This window comes from Suncus etruscus, chromosome 1 (assembly GCF_024139225.1).
Source record: "Suncus etruscus isolate mSunEtr1 chromosome 1, mSunEtr1.pri.cur, whole genome shotgun sequence".
Lineage (NCBI taxonomy): Eukaryota > Metazoa > Chordata > Mammalia > Eulipotyphla > Soricidae > Suncus > Suncus etruscus.
Genome location: NC_064848.1, coordinates 50,826,949 through 50,847,162, shown reverse-complemented (window position 1 = coordinate 50,847,162; position 20,214 = coordinate 50,826,949). Strand labels below are relative to the sequence as shown.

General features: G+C 42.4%; 1 protein-coding gene across 5 annotated transcripts in view; it reads left to right on the top strand.

Moving 5' to 3' along the window:
* The window catches only part of ELAVL2 (ELAV like RNA binding protein 2), a 191,778-nt gene that overhangs the window by 23,709 nt on the left and 147,855 nt on the right, over nt 1-20,214 (top strand). For 2 of the 5 annotated variants that reach the window (XM_049769378.1, XM_049769376.1), the window contains exon 1: nt 4,631-4,699. The exons of 1 other annotated variant lie outside the window; for it this stretch is intronic. The gene's annotated coding sequence lies outside the window, so the exon portion shown is untranslated. Of the gene's footprint in view, nt 1-4,624; nt 4,700-9,419; nt 9,430-20,214 lie in introns of those variants that run through there. 2 more of the 5 variants (XM_049769380.1, XM_049769379.1) reach the window with 2 other exon arrangements.

The following is a 20,214-nucleotide window of genomic DNA, read 5'->3' as shown; positions in this document are numbered from 1 at the left end:
GGTGGTGGTGGTGGTGAGAATGAGGACAACCTACGGTCCTTTGCACAGACAGTAAATTACTATACACTAAACAATTCTTTAAAAATAAATTCACGAGTCTTTAGGAGTAAATACTAACCTCAAAATTTAGGGGAAATGATCGCTGAAATTGCTCTCATTACATGTTTACGCTTGAACAGGAGTTTAAAGACAAAATATAAAGAGAAAGTAAAGGATGTTTGTGATCCAACTCATTGCCGCTTCTGGCTGAGTCCCTAATGGAAAGTGTTTGCAATATAAAGGGTCCTTTGCAAAATAGTGTCTGAGGTCACTCACCTTTAGATAAAAGACTTGCCCTTTTGCTTGGAAATGGAGGGAGAATTGGGGGTGGGTAGCAAGGGTTGAGTCAGTGAGGTGTTTTTTTTTTGTTTTTTTTTTTTTTTTTGTTGTTGTTGTTGTTGTTGCAGCATTTCCCGCTGGGAATTATCAGAATTAAAAACTCTTGAATAGGTTTATAAGACTTTTCAGTGAGTACCTGGATTTGCATTTATTTTGCAATGTCACTTTGATAGAAGGAAGGCAGTTTTACTAGGACAAGACACTATACGAAAGCAGGAAAGTGGAGTTGTGTGCGGTGAGTTCAGAGCTTATCTATTGGCAGTTTGTCATGATAAGCAAAGTCCTAGCAATAACTAACTTAATTCATCAAAATAAATATGTCTATAGACTAGGAAAGCCTCTTATTTATTCTTTGAAATATAATGTTCCTCCAACAATTGCAGTTTCTGTTTATCATAAGGAGTGGTAGGAAAAATTCCTCTGCTTACTAAACCAATCTAAACCTTCAGTCTGGGTCGGGTTGTCTCTGTCCATGGTGCTAACTCCTGCCTTACTCTTCCCCTGTTGTCTGACTCTTCCCCTGTTGTCGGTCATGTGCTAAACTTAAGTTGCTGTAAATTTTCTTGGTAACTTCCCCCCTCCCCCTGTCTTATAAACTGTGAAAGGAAAGTTTATATAGTTATTTTAAAAGGAAAAATAAAGGTGTAAGCATCAAGTCTTAAGTTATCAATATTTCTCACGCAGGCTTTAGTTTGTCACAAAATAAAGGTGTAGGCATCAAGTCTTATATTATCAATATTTCTCATGCAGACTTTAGATCCAATGACATGAGCCCCAGACCTCTCCAAACAGCATGAAAGACTACACTTAACAAATCATCTAAGGGAGTATGATATGAAAATATTGCCCTAACCCAAACATTCTAAGCTCATAGCAATAGCCTAACAACTTCATTTACTGGTACTTAAAAAATAATTACAGTTTACAACATCATTTATCAAAAATGCTAAAATCACTCTTATCCCAAGAAATAGTGTGAAGCGATAATTTAAATAGTGTTCAAAAATCTTTTTAATATTCTGTGAATGGCTATTTATTTATTAAGAATCTTTAGTAAAATATTTTGAATACTGATGTTTTGGCTTTGAGAACCATTCTTTTTACAATTGTCTCTACTCAAACTTTTTTTTCTCCAGGCTCTAGGTTAAGAGCTACATCTCTCCTATTTTTGTTGCAGTTTACAATGTTAAGGTCTTTGAAGATATATTAGAGCTAAGATGACTGACTATCATACTTGAAATTTAAAAAGGCTCCATTAATGCAAGTTTTGTGGGATGGATAATCCTTTCTCTAACCACCAGTGAAGAAAGATTATTTTCAGTTGCCTGAAGTGGCATATGATATTTACACATACACTTTACTAGTTGCAAGGTGAAATAAGTTACTATTTCAGGCAATGGAAACAAGATTAAAAATGAAATATTTATTCCGATATCATTTGTTTTAACATAGATTTATTTTTTATTTTCAAAAGTTAGAAAATTGCATATTACTATTTTAAAATTCTTAAAATAAAAACATTAAGATATTCCAATTAAAGAAAAGTTTAACCCTTTAATACCAACTTTGAAAAAAATCGACATGCTGGAGATGGCAAAATTTGTAACATATTTACTCCCCTTCCCTACCTGAAAAAAAAAAGCAAAAGTACTGAAGCCACAGAATTTAACATTTTGCAATTGAACATACTATTTTCTACGTAATATTTCTTAAACACAAAACCAATATGTTCTATAAATCACTCCACACTACAACAAGCTTTTTATATCTACTTTTCCACAATTCTTTAAGAAAACAAAACCATTGTAATCTACAGAATTTTTCTTGTGGATAGAAATATATAAACAGGTTCAAAAACTAAAGCAAAATGTTATTTTCCACTTAATTAATTGTAAGTTAATGGTAAAGATATTCTTCATATATGAATAATTCTATATGAACTTAAGAGCATGTTCACAAGGAAAAAAAAACAATTTTCTTTACATATGTCTGATTAAAATTATTATAATTCTATACAAATTTTATATATATTACTTAGAGAGTTATTTTTTTTTCTGTAATGAGCTAGAAGTAAGGGGAGGAGTTGAAGGAGAATAACATCAAATCAAATCCAATTTTCTGTTTATTCATACAGTGATTAGATGAGGTGGAATCTTACCTATTTTCTTTATTATTCCTTCGCTCAGAAGCCAGACAGATCTTCAAACTGCTTTTCTTTCTTCCATCAGTGGAACTCAGGTTCCAGAGAACAGTTTTAAGTTATATAAAAAGTAGAGATTAGGACACGCTTCTTATAAATGCTAATTATGAAACAATAGATTAGGGCCTCGTTTTCAATTCTGATTGTTTTGAAAAATAACAAAAGTTAGACATTATACTGACTACACTGGAGATAAATAATTCTTAAGTATATGCCATATACATAACTGTACTCAAGGACACTCTCAAGGAAGTCTGAGGAACTTCACCCTCACTTTCTAATCATTTTACTTTTCGATCCTTTCTCCTTTCCCCTACCTTTCACCCCGTAAGAAAAACCTGGGACTCCAAAGAAGATATGTTATGTGAGAACACTCTACGAAGTTTGAGTTTGCCTTTCTGTTTTTAAATCAAAATTCCAAAAAGAAATTTAAGATGGTAAAGAACCTATGTCAAATGAAAATGTCTATCTTCACATGTCAGGTTGAATCTGATGAACACCCTTTCTGATGTTGGAAGAAATAAATACTACGAATCAAGTGATTTCAGTTTCCCAAGTGTTATTAAAATAAGGGGTTTTCCCAAAACAGACTTCTAGATAGAATGCAGAATCATTGCAGTTAAGGTTTTCTGGTTAAACTTTCTAAATCCTCCAGAAAAAGGCCACTGATGAAGACTCAGTCATCTTTACTGTTAGCAATCATGTGAGGCCCAAGAGGTTTTATTCTAATTTTTATACAGATGTTCTTTTTGAGATTCATCATATACTCAAACTGAAGGTCCTTGTCTCTGTTTTACTCAGTACCCCTTTTCCTGTTCAAGGTGTTTACCCAACAATTTTCAATTTTATTATGACTTAAAAGCGAATTCAAAGCTTACAACTCTATTTGAAAGCTTTTCTGGCTTCATATGTTCCTATAAGGATGCTTGAAAAAACAACAACAACAAAAAAGAAACAAGAGAACTACAATAAGCATATATTAAATTAGAGAAAGACATATAATTGCCTAACAATATAATATAAAATACTGGAACACAAATCGAAAAAAGGCATGCGGGAAAAGTAATGGTTGTACATTCATCCCTTTCACTCAGATCAAAGAGAGGGAGCTCTCAGTGACTCATACATACATACCGGACTGAGTTTAATGTTATAAAGAAACGTGCCCTAGATGCGGCAGTGATGGCAAAAGAAAGGAGTCTTTCGGGAGCAGAAAGATTTAAGAGAAGAAGAGATCGTGCTATTTCGCAAACTCTCATAGTACAGTTCCAACCCTCGCACGTTGCTCTCTCCCCATCTCTCTTTTTGCTTCTTGCATTTCCCTTCGCCGCCAGTGTTAAGTGTGTTACCTCCCCGCACAACTTACCTTGAAACGGGACTCCATTGAGCTCTCTAGAGTGACACGGGCCTCTAGCCAATCACAGCATGCAGAATCGCCAGGGCACCCTCAGTGGAAATGTGTCGACCAATCAGAAGCCTGGGGAGATAAGCAAGTTACGTTGTGGCACGATTCGGCGTATACTTCCGCGCGTGCTGCCCGGGATAGGAGCCTTGGCAGAGCAGCTGCACACACGGCAGTGCGGAGGCAGAGAAGGGGTTGGTGATACGGTGCTATAAATCTGTGGTCCAGTCCACCTCCCTTTTAAGACGTCCTCCCCCCTTATTTCTGTTCTCAGTTAGAGATGCAGCAGCTTACTTCTGTAGCGACCTACTAAAAAGCAACAAGGAGAAAGACATCGTCTTTTGGAAAAAAAAAACGTTCTTTCGTCTCTTTTCTTTGTTCCTTCGTTTGTTTTTCTTGCCCCTTTTTGTTTAGTTGAACAGCAATAGGAGGGTAGTCTCTCCGTCTTTTTTTTTTAAACTGGTTTTTTTTTTTTTAAGTTTCCCTTTCTCTTTCATAAAGATCTCTTTATTTATTTATTTTTTTTTTTTGCCATTTCTTTTAGCGTTGGACTTTGGGGTCGAAACAATTTCTTTTTATTTGCTTCTTTTAAGCCGAGCACAGTTTTAGGTTTCGTGCTGTCTTAAGAGAACTATCCAGCAGCGTTTTGCTCATCCTTATTGGGAGAACTGCACCGTTACTTTAAAAACACACATACACAAAAACCTTAAGGGAGAAAGGTAAGTTTCGGTTTGGTTTCTTTAATCATTAGTTACAGCGATGCGCTGGCAAACCCAGAAAACCTGTAAGTGAGCGGAATACAGAATATGAAGTTAATTGCACATGTTTGTCTCATTTCAAACCGACTGCTCTGCTTTTTAATTCTAGAGAAGCTAGACTAAGATAGTGGACGCATGCTTGACGTACTGAATATTTGCAAATGTCAGTGGGAAAAACTTGAGTGATAATGTGGTCCGGAAGGGGTTACAATAGGAACCTCAATGTTGAGTGAGCTTCAGGATTAAGGCTAGAAGTTCAAAATTTGTGGGAAGAGAGGGAGAACTTGGGTTTGGGGGATGCATGCCTCTACTTTATCAAAGCAACCAAAAGACCAGAGAGGCTTTAGTACCATTAAGGGGAATCAAAGCTTGGATTTCCAGCTAGACCAGCAAAAGCCCTCAGACTTAATTGCATTAAGCAGAGAACATGTGTTGGGGAGATGGGGTTGCCAGATGGAATTTAGATGCTGGACCAGGCTGCGAGTTATAGTTGACTGAAAAAAAGTACATGCTGCCTGAAGGATGGGGCTGGGGTGGGGTGGGGTGGGTAGAAGCTGTCAAAACTCATCCTTACTAGGTGTGAGGGCTCTAAACCTTGGGTGCTTATTCCTGTGATTTTTTTTTTAAAAGATAGTTAACACGAAGCCGAATTCTTAAGCCTGTGCCGGATATGAGATTTCCTTTGTTCAGAAAAGCGTAAATAAGATCTTGGAGCTGTGTCTGTAGAGTGGCGGCTGCCTGGAAACCTCGCTGTGCTGGGGTGCTGGGAAGTGGATTCCAAGCTCTGTCCTTGGTCCTACGCGGCTGATTTCGCCTTTGAGAGGAGCGGGAACCTCTTCCTAGCCTCGAGGCTTCTTCTCAAGTACTCCCGGAACCAACTGGGCTCTGTAGCCCGCATCCCCTCCTTTACCACGCTCCCCCTTACCCCCCGCTTACACCCCCCTTTCTCGAATAGCTATTGTTAAACTGACGCCGGGAGAAAGATGGTTGGGGATGAGACGCGGGCAGACAGACACATGCTTCATTTTAACTTTTGTGATTTCTCAGGGTTCAGGAAAACCCAGCTAGCTTCCGACTGAGCAAAAGAATCCAGGGGAGATGTGGGAAAGGGGGTTAGGATGTTCCTGGGGCGGGGTAGGACCGTGTGTGAGCTTGAGGGGGCTTGGGGGGGCTGGTAGTGACGGAGATGCTGTCTTTGCCTAGGAGAAGTTTAAATTATGGGCACTAGGGAGTGTGGGTGAGTGTGTGCGTGAGAACCAGAGAGGGTGGGGAAAGGTACACAGCCGCCTGGGCTTGTTCCTTTCTCGAGGATGTCCACACCACGCACCCTCCGGGCTCACGGGGGGAAGGCATGGCATGGCAGGGCTTGGCCATCCTTCTCAGGACGACCGACCCTGCTTTCTCCTGGCTGGTGGGGGCTGGGAAGGACAAGGTGGCATTGCCCACCAGGGCAGCTCCGCAGCGAACACGACCTCGCGTGGCCATTGTTGCTTAATTTATGCCCAGCACGTTGCTATGTACCCACCTATTTCACATCTGTAAAGAATTCATAGGAGAAGCTATACAACTGTGGCAAATTGGAGGTTGGAAACGTGCCCCGGTTTTCCATTTGCAAGTACCGGTTAGTGAAACTGTTGTGGAGACCAGGTCTTTTCTCTTGTAATTACCGGCTGGCTGGCTGCAGATCTGGCTTCCTTGTGGCAAGGGTGAGAGAAAGAGTCAACCATTTAGTATTTACTCCTAACAATGCTGGACAGGGATGTGTGTGTCTCTGGACTTTCTTCCGGAAACGAACAGTTCTCACCCCACCCCCATTCATGTACAAACACTGTCTTGAAGGTTTGAAACCTAATGCCCGCCTACACACCTCCTTTATTATACCCATCTTCTGGATGGTGGGAGCGAGGGGCCCACAGAAATGGCTTATTTCTTAGGCCTACACGGTAGCCCATCAAAGGTAGGCGTAAGATGGAAAGGAGGGTACAGAGTAGACAGTAGCAGCGAAAGACTATTTCCCCAATTGAAAGTCAGTTCCTAAAGGTCACGGAAAAGGCGTTCATATTTGGAGGACTTCATGCAGGACATTCATGTAGGTCCTTGTGACTTTCACAGCACCGATAAAATGGCTTCTTAAATGGGACACTTGAAAGATTGATCAGAATCTGAATAAATAAGATGACTGAAAAGGAGAAAACGTTGCATGTTTCAAAGTGCCTTTTTGGGGATTAAACTATAGACGCATATAGATGTGTTATTGCTCTCATTCCTTGAGTCTGTCTTACACCAGGTACCTCTGGATTCTCCTACCAAACGAATTCCATTAACCAAATTCTGGGGGGCACCCCACTTAAAGAAGTCAAGCTCTCTTAGAGTTCACAAAAAAGCATCAGGTTTGCAGGCAAAAGTGGTTAGGAAGACTTGGGGAGCTCAGCTGAGAGCCCTGTTGCCCCAACTTTAGGAACTCAGTCCCAGGAAGTAGGGTCTAGGACACAGCAAGAGTTGGAGGCTGGGGTTGTCGAATTTGGTAGGCCCATTTTCCTCTCAGATCTGGCCACTCTAAGCCTTCCTGCACGCTTGGAATGGGACTGGGACGTAGATAGGGAACTGGGGACAGAGAAGTCACAGACAGAGGCCCTGGCGCTTTGACCGGTTTCCCTTGGAATCCGTACAAAGTCAACTAAGGTCATTTAATAGCAACTAGAACGGGACTGGTGTGTGTGTGTGTGTGTGTGTGTGTGTGTGTGTGTGTGTGTGTGTGTGTCAAGAGCAAAACCGTTAGAGAACCATTTAGCGATGGAGTGCCTCCAGCCTTGAGCATTCCAACAACCCAGGGTGCCTCCATCTTGCTGGGAGATGAGCACCCCCCCCCTCCTTACTTTACTTTGCCCGACGCTAGGGCTCTTTGGCCTCCCCTGCCCTCGCCCAGCTTCCCAGCCCGTCGCGTGGGGGCGGGGAGCGCCGGGCGCCCCGGGCGAGCGGGCCTTGCTGCATCCACCCCGCATCCTCATGCCCTTGAAGCTGTAACCTCGGGCACGTTCTGGCGGCGATTTCCGTCGTCGCCCACGGCTCAGTTCCTTTCTTTCTCTCCCCTCTCTCTTCCTCTTGTGATCTCAGGTGGGTATCGTAGGTGCTTTTGCCCTCAGGTAGCTACTGATATCTCTCTCTATATTTTAAGGGTGGGGGCTAGGCTGAAAATGGAAGTCTTGGCAATTAGAAAAACAAACCCCCTACACGACAGGTGTTTCTTCTCCCAATTAAGCGGCCCAGCGGGTGTCCAGAAAAACGTGCTCCCGCCGCGTGGCTTCAGGGTCGTTTCCGACTCCCGGTCCCGGGCACAGGTTTTTCTAGGCGAAGGTGAAGCGAAGGGGCGGGCCAGCAGCACGCGGGACGCTCCTTCTAAGGAGGCGTGAGTGGCCCTTTCGCTGCTTCCAGTGGCGCTGGTGGTGCAGGTGGTGCCGAAGGGGCGGGGGCTGGGGGTGGGCGGGAAGGTTTGCATCGCGCTGCCCGGCCAGCGCCGGCTTAGTCCAGTCCAGTCCAGTCCTGTCCAGTCCAGTCTATTCTAGTCCAGGGCCGGATCTCTCCGACTTGGCCCGGGAAGCTGAGTGTGAGTCTGGCGTCTCTCACAGGTACTCGGACCGTCAGGTTTCCCTTCCGCCAGAAGCTGAGGCTTCAGGACTAAGTCCTGACTGACTTTTTCTTTCTTTCTTTTTTTTTTTAACCCCACCTCTCAGTTTATGGGGGGACCGCTTGTGTGTGTGTGTGTGTGTGTGTGTGTGTGTGTGTGTTTGTGGGGGGCGCGTGTGTGAGAATCTGTTCCTCCAGCTCGCAGTCTCTGTTTCCATTCCTGTGCGTTGGGAGAGGGGGAACGTGCGAGCCCCAGATCTCTCTCCCCTAGTTGCACACCACGCGAATGGCTCGCTCGCGCCGGCTTCCCGTTAGCGCCTGCGCCCGGAGCTTCGGGATTTGCGAAAAACAAAATACAAAAAAAAAAAACAAAAAAAAAAACTTGCACCTGGGAGTAGTCGCCCCCATCCTGGGCGCGCCCTTAGCCTCGGGCGGCCGGCGGGAGGGCCCCGGGGCTTGCTGGGTGGGTGGGTTGGTGTGAGTGAGGGGGCAGCTGGTGGGCGAGCCGGAGGGAGGGAGGGAGGGGACAGCCGCGTCCCGCTCCGTCCGCGGGGCCCGGGTCCGGGCCCGGGCGGCGAGGTGAGGAGGGCACGCGCCGGCGGAGCAGCCGCGAAGCCAACTCGCCGCCGGCCCCGCCTCCTGGCGCTCCTCCAGCCCGGCCCGGCCCCTCCTCGCCCCGCCTCGCCGCCTCGCCTCGCCTCGCCTCCCTCCCTCCCTCCCCGCCCCGCTACAAACGGCGGGACCGCGGCGCCCGGCCGGCACGGAGGGAGGCAGCTGCTGCCGGCCACCGCCACGCCACCGGGCTGGACGAGGCCGCTCGCTCGCTGGGTTGCTCGCTCGCTCGCTCGCCGGCGCGGCGCGGCGCGGCGCGGGGAGCGGGGCGGGGCGCTTTCTGCCGGCTTCCAGTCGCTGCCTTCCCGCCGCTGCCTGTTCGCGGAGCCCCGCTCCGAGCGAGCCAGCGACGAGTCCGCGTCCGCGCCCGTGTGCTGACGGCCGGCGGCGCGAGCCACGCACGCCGCGGCAAGCTGCACCCACACACACACCCCCGCACCCCGAGTCCGGAGCAGGCAAGTGCGGGGGGCGTGGGAGCGGGAGCGGGGGACGGAGTCGACTCCGAGCTCGGGGGCTGGCGGGGGGGAGCGCCCCGGCTTGGCTTGGGGGGGGGGGGCTTGGTGCACGCCAAGTTCCTCGAGCGCGGCCCCGGCGGGAGTGCGGGAATTGGGAGCGCGCCCCGGCCTGGACGTGCCCGGCTCCGGCCGCCGCCGGCGTGGAGCGCGAGAAGAGCCGCGCCGGGACGCAGGTGAGTGGATTGGGGGACGGTGCGGGAGGAGCCGCGTTCCCGGGGTGCTAGCGCCGGTCCCGCCGTCTCCCGCGCATCCCGGGATGATGGAGGGGGTCTGGGGAAACCCCCTCCCACCCCCCGCCAGGCGTGATTCTGGGCATCTCGACACTCTCGGCCGCCCGCCCGCCCCGGCGTTGTGCCCCTGGGGCCGGGGGATGGTGGGCGCCGGGTTCGAGTGGAGCTGGGCGAGCGCAGCCGCGGCGGTAGTTAGGCGAGGCCCGGCGCCTCCGCGCGGGGTCGCAGCTCGCGCTCCCCCGGCCCGGGTTTGCGCGCGGAGCCAGTGCGCGGCGCGCTGGGCGGGAATCGCGGGCTGGGGTGAAGCTGCCGCCGGGCTGCTTTTTTGCAGCGCTCGCTCGCTCGCTCGCTCGGCTCGGGCAGCTACACCACCAGCTCGCCCCGGAAAGCTGTGCCAGCTCTGCCCCCCCCCCCCCGCCCCCTGAATGGCTGTGCGTGCCATGCTTTGGGTCCTGGCCGGAGTCTTCCAGGACTCGCTCACCGGCAGGTGCTCCTCCAGGGGTCGTGATGATGACCAGCAAAACCGCCTTCCCACAGCGTTTCCTTAACAAGCCTATTTGCTGTTGGAAGAGAACCAGCTGGAGTTCATAGCCGTGAGCTAAGGAGCACGGAATCGGAGTGGTCCAGGTGGCCCTGCCCTGCCCTGCCCTGCCAGCTTACAGGTTTCTGGAAACCTACCTGTTCTTTTTACCTAAAGTGAGGAAGTCATGCGTGTTCCCTACACATGTTCTGTACATGTTAAAAGATGATCTGTCATCACTCTTTCTTCCCTTTGGTCCAAAGAGTTTTAAATGAAATATCTCCTGCAGTGACCAGAGCTTAAAAAAAAAACAACTTTTTTTTTTTTTGGGTGGTGGTGGTTCTATTTAGAATTTGTTTCCAGGAGTAATTTGGATCCCAAACTTAGGGCAAATAAGCACATTAAAAGTCTCTCAAATATAAGTTCTGAGGTATAATTTTCCCATCCCCTTAAATAAACTTAGTTTCTTTTCGAACATTGTATGGCTGCTCTTGAACGTAGTTTTTCTCAAGGGTCTTTATTTTTCTCCCAGAGGGGTTTGAAATTTTCATTTGTGTTAAAAGTCTCTTACAGCAAAAGATGACCTGGAACTTCCATAGTGGTAACAGGTGGACAAGCGTTCTTTTTCGGTCTTTTTTTTTTGGTTTTGGGTCACACTCGGTTGTTGCTCAGGGGTTACTCCTGGCTGTCTGCTCAGAAATAGCTCCTGGCAGGCACGGGGACCATATGGGACACTGGGATTCGAACCAACCACCTTTGGTCCTGGATCGGCTGCTTGCAAGGCAAACGCTGCTGTGCTATCTCTCCGGGCCCCCTTTTCGGTCTTTTTACGTCTTTATCACATCCTGACTTTTAGGTTAAGAAATGTGAATATTTTACTAGGTGACTGGGATGCTATTATTGTGTATGGGCCAATTTTGAGAAGTTTGTAGATATATAGATGCTTCCCAGGTTGGAGTATGAGACATAAAATTCCTTGGTGTAAATGGGGGAGAAGAGAGTAAAGTTGGCTAGAGAACATCTGGAGCATAGATGGCTAGGGTAGAAGGAAAAATTAGATTTCCACGATTCTTCCATCTTTTTCATTTGACATAGGAGAATATATATTTGTCTATCATTAAAACGGACATGGTACTGCATATTTGGCTAACTTTGGGCTACCACCTGGGTTTCTTTTTAATTTCCTCTTCGAAAACAGAATCAGAGACCTTTAAATACTCAAGTCCCTCTGTTTTTCTGCATTTCTTCCACTATGTAGTCTTTGCTCGTAGGGATAGTGACATGTCAGCTGTTGTAAGCTACCTGTGTTCTCCCCCTAGACTTTTCTTAAGGATATGCTCCTAGAAAAGAGTTAAGTACCTAGTATTTCTCAGTGGTGGCCATGCCTATTCCCCTTTATAGGCTCAGTATGTAGTTCGCTACATTTGCTCTCATTAAAAAATTGGTTTTCCTTAATGCTTCTTTAAAGAAATAAGATCCTCTTCTTTTGGGTTTCTGTCCATTTAATTTAGACTCATCTCCCAAAACAAAACAGTCCTTTAAGTGGCATACCTAAGACCATTCCTGAATCCAGTCTTTTAATTCTTTTTTTTTTTTTTTTTTTGGTTTTTGGGCCACACCCAGTGACACTCAGGGGTTACTCCTGGCTACGCGCTCAGAAGTCGCTCCTGGCTTGGGGGACCATATGGGATGCCGGGGGATCGAACCACGGTCCGTCCTAGGCTAGCGCAGGCAAGGCAGGCACCTTACCTCTAGCGCCACCGCCCGGCCCCTCTTTTGATTCTTTATACATAGAAGTTCTTGCCTAAATCCTTGTTACCATTTTTATCCACTTTAAATTATTTTTAAACTTTAAAAAATTTTGATTGTAGTTAAAAAAAAAAGATTGTCACTGCTCCCTTTTCTACTCCCATGAGCTTGTCCCAGGTTCTTTTTAAGGACATAACAAAATTATTCAGAATACCTTATCTTTTTTATTTATTTATTTATTTATTTATTTATTTATTTATTTATTTATTTATTTATTTATTTATTTTGTTTTGGGGCCACACCCCACAGTGCTCTTGGATTACTGTTGGCTCTGTGCTTGCCTTGGAGGGATAGGAAGTGGTAACAGTGGAAGGTCTGGATCAAACCAGAATCAGCAGCTGGAAGGCAAACATTTTAAGGCCATTTTCATCCCTAGCCAAAATGTTTTTACTTCTGAGTTCAACCTTTTCTTTGAAAACAAATGAAAAACTTAAGTGCTGTTTTTCACATGTTACACGGCACAAGAGCATCACAGTGGCATTTTCTTCTTATTATTCTCTTTATCCAGAGAATTGCATTCTCTAAAATAACATCTTTTTGAGACATGACTTTATCATTCACATTTTTGATCATTTGGTCTGCATGGTAGAGTGTGTTCTTTTGTTTTTGAGTGGAATTTTGTTAACTATCACACCATCCATTAAGTAATGCTGTCTTTACCGACAGTAGTTTTTACACGGAAGAAAGGGAGACTAGAGAGCTTTGGGATTCAGCTTGATTGGGTTATTTTTGATGGCATTGGCAATGAACTCTGTTGGTGAGGTCGTATGGAGTCTGTGTGGTGTGCCACCCTGTGGAAATCCTGCCCATAGCAGTTCACCCTCACTCTCTTTTGATCCCTTAGATATTCAGGTGACCAGGCCAGTAATCGTGCTAAATGACAACAATTGAGGTGTATTTGCTTTTTTTGTTGTTGTCTTGATGTGTTGGATTACTTATGAAGTGATAATTCTTCATTTAAAGAGAGAATACCTTGTTTTCTTTTGAGCCAAAAGACACAGGTTATGTAGTTTATCCTGGTTAGTGGTTTACTCAATTTTTTATATTTAACTGATACTATTTTGTTTTATGCTACTATATTATAGAATTATTTAAAATGGAAGGTTTTGCAGAGATGCCACACTCCACTGCTAGTTAGCTCTATGAAGGTGCATAAAATACATGAAAATAATGCACTTGCTTTGACTAGTTTAAATGTGTGTCCTGGTTACTTATATTCTTTAATGGCCAAATTCCATTGTTTTATGTGTTTCTATTTTGGCAAGAATATTTGTTGTCTCTTTCATTCAAAAAATGTTTCTCTGGGGAAGGTGATTTTTCTTTCATTCCTTCTTAAAGGAAAACAAAGCTTTATTCCATTTACCAATAAACTACAAACTGACTAATCTGGGCCATCTCCCGCAGGAAGCAACCCCCTTCCCTCCGGGTGTCACAAGCCAGGTTATATAGGGTTAGAAGCAGAAATCTTGACTTTAAAGTCGATTGACTATGATCTAGGGGTTTATAGGGTGTTTCTTTATGCCCTTTTATGGCTAGATGTCTAGGGCAGTGTATTGTGGATTATAGGGCATTATTTTCTGCGTCATTATTGTTGGGATAGAAACATAGCTCTTAAGTGAAACCTTAGCTTTGTTAAATGGAACCTTAAATTTGGATTGATAAAATTAAGTCCCTTCTGCTCTAGGCATCACGATCCCTCCTCTTTTCTTGGACCTGTGTCAAATCTTTGACTCTCCTTGAGGTCCATAGTCCCTGTCCCTCTCTATTGGCACATACTGGGACTTTAGCACAGTCATCTTAATTGCACTTATGTGAGCCTGAATAAAATGGGGGAGGGGTCTTGTGAAACAGAATCAGGAACCCCAAACAGATCGCATAAGTCAAATTTTAGGAGAGGGATCCCCTAGTGACCATTTGGCTCACAAACCATACATCCACAGTACAGGTAAGAGTCCAAGTATAGTCTCTAAGCAAATGGGGGTGTTGATTCCAGTCAGTTTTCTCATTGTCACCACCATCAGCAGGAGCATCAGGACAATCTGCATTCTGCCCTGGTTCTGAGAGCTGAGTCAGCTGAATCTGCAGGGGGTTGATTTTTCTTTCTTGAAGAAACTTTCCTTTAGACATTTACTAACCAGTAACAGAAGGTACTTAAGCTTTTAAGACAATAATTTGTTTTCAAGATTTTGTGTATTAAAATATACCTGTTTGGGGGGGCTGGAGAGATAGTATAACAGGTAGGTCACTTGCCTTGTACATGGCTGCCTGGGGATTGATCTCTAGAGTCTTATGTAGTCCCCTACATGTAGCCTACCAGAAGTAATTCATAATGCAGAGTCAAGAAAAGCCCCTGAACACTTCTGGGTGTGACCCTTCTAATAAAATATATGTTTTCCTATAGTTTTTTTAAAAATTATTATTATTACTATTATTATTTTGGTTTTTGTGCCTTGTCAGGCAAAGTTCAGGTTTTACTCCTGGCTCTGCACTCAGGAATTAACTCCTGGTGGTGCTCCAGAGATCAAATATCCAGGTCTGCCAAAAGCAAGGTAAGTACCCTACCTGCCGTATGATCACTTTGGTCCCTGTTTTGGATGACTAACTTTGAAATTTGAACTAAAAATAGTTATCTGTATAGCAAAATCTGATTGCGGTTTTATGGAGTATTTATGAAAAGCTTTCACCTGAATGAAATAAGATTTGAATTTCAGCATTTATGATATACATCATAAAGTATATATGTAACTTTTATAATGATAAGGTCACAGAATTTTCTCAGATTGTCATATTGCCACCCTTATTTTCCATAAGGGGACTCTGTGAGCAGCACTAGCTTTGTTCATTTTCAGAGGATTCTCTCCTTACAATATCTATGTTTAGTTTCCAGAGATAGGCCTATATACGTATTTATTTTTGGTAAAGGTATTACTTCTTAGAAATTGAATATATCGATTTAATTTACCCCGTTTTTTATCCTTGTTTTGTTTTTGAGCCACTCCTAGCAAAGCTCAGGGGTTATTCCTGATTCTGCTCTAAGGAATCATTCCTGGGGGTTCTCAGGTGATTATATAAATTGACAGAGATTAAATCCGTTTTTTTTTTTTTTTTGTCACTTGAAAAGCAAGCATCTTACCTACTATAACTGTACTATCTCTGGCCCCTTATTGATACTCATTTTTTTCTTTTTGGGCTACACCCTGCTCACGAGTTAGTTACTCCTGGTGGCTATGAGCTCAGAAATCGCTCCTGGCTTGGGGAATCATATGGGATGCCAGGTATGGAACCAAGGTTCGTCCTGGATTGGCCGTGTGAAAGAAATGCTATCGCATTGGCCCCTCCTTATTAATATTCTTAACATTGTGATACTCTTTTGAATAGCTCTGTGTGATGACAAATTCCAAATTTTTATGCAGAGAAAGATCATTACTTTGGAAAACAGATATAGAATAAGTAACTGATGGGGTCATCGGAATAGATAGTTTGGTATTAAAATTGAATTAATTTATAGTTTTATATATTAATTGAAAGCAATTATAAAAAGATTTAAAATTTCTTTGCAGATCTATATAACTGATTTTTTGATGTACATTTCTGACTAAAAGTAAATGGTAAATAAGATATGACAGACGCCTTCAACAAAAATGTAAAGAAATTTATTCTTGTTGTATCAGGATTATTAACTTTTTTTCTCAGTATACTAATTTATTGGGAGGCAATTTAAGATAGATTTAAAATTGTTTTTACATGTTAGAGGTTTTAGGTTTAGGGTCAGGTAAGTTTTGAACTCCTCTGAGTTAAGGTATCTATATGTTTATCCTTTGTCTTATAGTGTTAGGTTCATACCAACTGTTTCCCCCTCTTGAGTTAAAAAGGGGAGCCTTTTCTATAAAAGGAAATTTTTTATTTTGCATGACTGAATTTTCTTTCTTTTCCTTTTTTTTTTTTTTTTCCTTTTAAGCCATACTCGGGTAGTGCTCAGGGCTTATTCCTGACTCTGCTCAGGGATCACTCCTGGTAAAGCTCAGAAAACCCTGTGGAAAACTGGGGCTCAAATCTGGGTTCAATATGTACAAAGCTAACACTCTACTTACTATACTATTGCTCTGTCCCTGTCTTTCTTTCATGATTTTTTTCTTTTAGTTTTAAATTGTGCTTTTAATTTGTACTGGAGATTATTCAGCAGTTTTTAAAGATCATGCTAATATCACAAAACTTGTATTTTTATAAATGTTTTTAAGAATGATTTTTTTCTTTTTGTTAGTGGTGGCTGAACTTATTTTACACATTAGGGAAAGCTTGAATTTTATCTCCTAAAATAAGGCAGTAAGCAATAGTTGCTTTAGGTTTCATAGTTGTCCTATATATTCTTATTATGAAATCAGTGTTAAAATAGAAATTTCTTGTTAAAACGGATAGTTCTGAATTTCTTCTGAAGAGCATTGTGAACCTTTTCTCCCTAGAGGAATGTACATACACAGACATTTGTCCGTTTTTTTTTTTTTGTTTGTTTGTTTTGTTTTGTTTTGTTTTTTGTCATCCTATCCTATCAAGTTTTCAGGTTCTATTTGGGTTCTATATGAGGAATAGATTTTATTTGGGTAATAGGACTTGGGAAATTGGAGATGTCTTGTTACATTGATGAAAGGTGAAAGAGTCATTTAGATTAGTGTTTTTCAGCCCATTTGCTTCTGTGCCCCTTCTCTCGTCTCTGGTATACCTCCTTAGACTCCTGCCTTTGTGGCTTCCATTTGTGATTTTTGCATATGTAGCTCCCTTAGAATATCCTCCAGCTCCAAAAGACCATATGTCTCTGGGTTGAGAAACTCGGGTTTAAATGAGTTTTCATTTGCTGTGTTATTAGGGATGTGAGTCTTTAGCTTTCATAAATGGCAGACTCTAGGCATCCTTGTCTCTTCGTAGTTTGTTTTAAAATCTAATTTGTTTTTGTAAACAAATATTACACATGTAAGGTCATCTTGTGAGCATAGTGCTGCCAGTTTAGCTGCTGAGTTGTCTTGCCTCAGTGGGTTTTGTCACTTAGGTTGAAATTCTTAATTTAAACAGAGCCAGGTGGAAAATATTAGACTGGAAAGCTGAATTTTCCATTGTATGATTTTTGATTCAATTACATAATGCCCGTGGTTTCTTTACCTCTAAGTGTAAAATCTCAACCTTCTCTTCTGAAGGACAGGGTTGAAGATCAATATATTGAAGTGTGAGATTTTTTTGTTTTGTTTTGTTTTTGGGCCACACCCAGCAGTGCTCAGGGGTTACTCCTGGCTGTCTGCTCAGAAATAGCTCCTGGCAGGCACGGGGGACCATATGGGACACCGGGATTCGAACCAACCACCTTTGGTCCTGGATTGGCTGCTTGCAAGGCAAACACCGCTGTGCTATCTCTACGGGCCCGAAGTGTGAGATTTTTTTTATCATGAAAACGATGTTTACTGAATAGGAAAGGTGTCATTAGATGTTTCTTCTAGATTAGTTTGGCATATCTGGCCTTCGATGGATTTTTACAATCAATTTTTATTTTTAGTAAATTTTTTTAATCTACTTTCTAACAAGGCTATATAGGGTATATTTCTGCCATTAGAAAAAAGAGAAAATTCTCAAAATTCTAGGAGGTTTTGGGAGAGTTGTGTCTTGGAGCATTTTAATAAAGAAGCATTCATATATTGTCTTTGATACAATATTTATTTGCATGGACATGAAAATTGACACAATTTTCATTTATGAAGGAATTTGGATAGGAAATATATATATATAAGTATATGTATATATATGTATATATTTTGGTTTTTGGGTCACACCCGGCAGCACTCAGGGGTTACTCCTGACTCCATGCTCCTGGCAGGCTCGGGGAACCATATGGGTTGCCGGGATTTGAACCAATGACTTTCTGCATGAAAGGCAAACACCTTACCTCCATGCTATCTCTCCGGCCCCTGGATAGGAAATCTTAAGAATGCATTTTTCCTTGAAAATATAATAAAAAATTACATGTTTTATAGTTTGCCTAGTTAACTTCTAAATGTCTAAATTAAAAATATTTTAATATTAAAATAATCACTAAGTTTTTACTTGCATTTTGTTTGCTCTCTATGTGTTCTTTTTTCTCAAAACTATTTTTCTTGGTGGTTTTAATCCCCTCTCAAAAGTCATTGATGGATGTCCTGTCAAGTATGTTATTGGAAATTCCTCACTTTGTTTTTAAAGGGTGTTTAATGCCTTTTTTATTCTTTAGGCATAATTTGTGTTTATCAGAAGTACTGAAAGTATTTCTCAAAGCAAATAAATCATTATATGTTTAAAAACTCAGCAAATTGAAAAAAATTCCTGAAACTATATTTGTTCTTGAGTTTTGAAAACTAAGGGTTATTTTATTTTACTGATACTGTTTTTCTTCAGGAGGTACTTCTGGTAACAAGAGTGTCTCACCTTTATTATACAGCTATTCAGAATGTTTTAAATATACTAAGTTTGTTATAGACTGAATAAGTTTTTGCAACCCATTTTTAGTTAAGGCCTATTTCTATCTGAGTTTACTCAGTATTGCACTTTTTTTCCTAGTGCCACTTGCTTATATTGTTTAAATCTTTGGGGTCTTGTCTGGCCTGTGGCTGGGAATGAGTTGTAGACTTTTTCCAAATAACCAGATAGGTCATAATTATATTTCATCTCGTAAAGAAACTTGAACTACCCACAGCCTTTCTTTCCTCTCGGTGATACCAATTGTCTAGCTCACTGTTCCTTTGTCATCTGTGTAGTGTCTGTATACTGGTTTTGCTTCTGGTTTGGCAATTCTGGGTCATGTATAACCTACTCATCTATTTTTTACCTTATTCTGCTTGCATGTTGGTGTTGACTCTGAAGTATTACATTTTGAAATGCTCACTGGGGGCAGGGGAAACTGAAGACTGTCATTTCTGTCCAAGCAAATTGCTATTTAAGGAAGGGGGAAGATGGTGTGAGTGCACAAGCAATTTCTGTCATACCTTCCAAATGATGGCGCTGTTCTGCATTTGTTCTGTATAATTTCTTTTTGGGCATTATTGTATTGAAGAAATAGTGAATTAGGGACCATATAGATAATACAATGGGTAAGGCACATGTCTTGTACACAGCTGACCTTGAGTCAGTCCTTGTCACCACATATGGAGGAACCTGAACCTGCCAGGAGTGATCCTGGGTTATAGAGGCAGGAGTAAGTGCTGAGCACAGCAGGATGTGGCCTCCAAACAAACAAAATATAGTGGATTTTTTTATGTAGATATTGGGAAATTTATAAAGATATCTTGAGTAGATCTTTTTAAGCTTATTTCACTTGTGATTCTTTTCTGTTCAAGAATTTTTTTGACTATTTATTTATTGATTGATTGATTGGTTTTGGGGCCATACCCAGAGGCTCTCAGGGATCACTCCTGGCAGGCTGGGAGACAATATGGGATGCCGGGAATCTAACCTGGTCCCTCCTGGGTTGGCAGCTTGCAAGGCAAATGCCCCATGCTGTGCTATCTCTTGAGCCCCTGTCTAAGAAATTTTTACATGCGCACAATTAGTATATGCATATATAGATATAAAAATTAGGTTTATAAATAGAACATTTACTGACAATAAATAATAAAGTAATTTATTTTAAAACTTCTATAAAGTTTGGTGGTGTCCTCTATATGACGTCATAACCCATAGTCCATAGAGCTGTATTTCAGATATCTGAAGAGTTAGATGGGCAGAACAGTATTGATCTTACATGCTCCCTTAGGTGAATTATGCTTTGTCACTTAAGAACTGTTATGGGGAGAGGCAGAGAGTTTAGAGGAGTACACAAATACCCCATTTTGTATTCCAAAGCTATATACAGTAATTAGAGCACCAGCAGAAGTGATCCCTGAGCACTGCTGGATACTACTTCTCCAAACAAAACCACCTCAAAACCCAAATATCAAAAGCCAGGATACATTACTGTATAGTCTTTGTGCTTATTAGAATTACTGACTTAAATGATATATTAAGTTTCTTAAAATAATTGGGAATTAAAAAGCACTTTCAAATACAGAAAGACAGTAGTGGTTCTAAAGACTTCATATTCTTTCAATTTTCCTTTTGTTAGACAATAATGTTTGATTGCTTCTTATAAATTTAGATATATGGGGCCTGAGCAGT